Raw genomic sequence first — 1,911 nt, 5'->3', positions numbered from 1 at the left:
GATAGCTCTCGTGTAGCTTTGCGCGAAATTCAAAACAAACAAACTACCTAACTAAAGCTGTTTTGTGCTTAACAACGAATTCAGTAAGTTCAGAATGTTAATACGTACGGCACGTGTTGAAACTTTTGGGTGTAAAAACATTGCAATCAAATGCCCGAACTTATAATTTGAACATAGAATAGTTAATGACATACAATTTCCTTTAACAGACTTGTACTTACTAATACAGAAGTTAAAAATGTACTTTTGGTTATTGGCAGTTCGTAGCTATAACGCGTAAATTATTGAATACTGCAGAGGCGTTTCTCATTCAACTGTGTATACCGCGCCATCTAGAAAGAGATTATGATACTAAAAGGATAAATTTTGAAAACAAATTTTTGTTTTATTACACAGTATTGTATTTTCATATGACGTTAAGAATTAAAAACAAGGAAGGAGAAGAGCATACAACACTCTCAGTGTGACAAAAACATTTTCTAACAAATATCTTAAAATAAACAATATTTATACCTCTTTCTGAAAACCTAGCGTTATAAGGGCGCAGATATGCCGTTGTGCCACTGGTGGGAACTGACAGACCACAGGTAATGTAGCTAGTCAACATCGCTCACCGCCAACTTTCGGACTGTTCTTTTCTGACCGAATAGTGGGATTTTATTGTCACTCTTATAACGTACCCACCGCTCCAAAGTGGGTAGTCTTTTTTTTTGTTGGTCAGTAACGAGACATAAACGTTCAACCCGCAAGTCTACACTCCAGCACGTTAACCATTAAGCCATGCTCAGCCCCTCCTTTTGGAGAGAGACTTTTGTACAATTTTATTTTCATTATTCATCCAAAACCCCAAATATTTATTTTTCTTTTGTCTTTGTATTCATTAACCTAGTATCCAGTTAAAATGGTAAGACCTACACTGGAATATCTGTACCATAATGTACTATTCGCCTCGAAAATGCACCAATTAAATATGGATTATTTTCCGTTTGTTGTTTCAAATATCAAATTCAATCAAACTTTTACACACTGCTGAGACGTTCTTGGATAATTACTTAATGGACGTTGTGTTTCATTTATATTTTAATGATCACGCTAATTCACATGTGGTGAAACAACAGATCCAATACGATACCCGCAATGACAGGAGATTCACAGGCTTTGTTTTTGAACAGTTTGATAGTAAGCTGTGAAAAGATCCAAACGATTCCATGTTTTAGCTACAAATATCTATACAAGTCGCAAATGTACGAAACAAAATCCAAATTATAAACAGACTTACAATGTTTATGGAACACAAAAATTAGACACTGAATAAATAAATAGTCAGAGAAATAGATTTAAACTCTGAAGCTTCACTTTGTAAGCTCACAGAATCTCTACATATCTTGACTACAGCACTTATCAGATCAAACTACAGCTTTGAAGAATGCTTGAAACTGAGCTCAAAAAGGCCATTTGAACTTACAGCACCATCTCGATAGTCATTGAAGTCCAACAGACAAATGAGAAGACAAAGACTACATAAGTTTATAACACTCGTTATATTCAAGAGCACGAAACATCAACAGAAACAAAAAAGTCAGGATTAGAAAGAAAACTCAATAACCGGAGCGCTTTCGGAAACTGGACTTCCCTTCATCAGGGATTAATGGGGGTAGGGGTGACACAACTTTGGTCATGAATCTAGGGGGATAATGCAGGCTTGACCTGAGTTTGGCTTGTTGTGGAATAACTTCCGTTCAAGGAATCTTAACAAGAGAAGATGTCATTCTTTTACATTAGGTTATTTTGAATGTGCTACCTTCTGGTGGTCGGCGTTGGACACTATTACTCTGAATGTGCTACCTTCTGGTGGTCGGCGTTAGACACTATTATTATTCTGAGTATGCTACGTTCTGGTGGTCGGTGTTG

The sequence above is a fragment of the Limulus polyphemus genome, unplaced genomic scaffold (assembly GCF_000517525.1).
Source record: "Limulus polyphemus unplaced genomic scaffold, Limulus_polyphemus-2.1.2 Scaffold6227, whole genome shotgun sequence".
Classification (NCBI taxonomy): domain Eukaryota; kingdom Metazoa; phylum Arthropoda; class Merostomata; order Xiphosura; family Limulidae; genus Limulus; species Limulus polyphemus.
The sequence above is the reverse complement of the archived record's forward strand: the minus strand, read 5'-3'. Positions refer to the sequence as shown.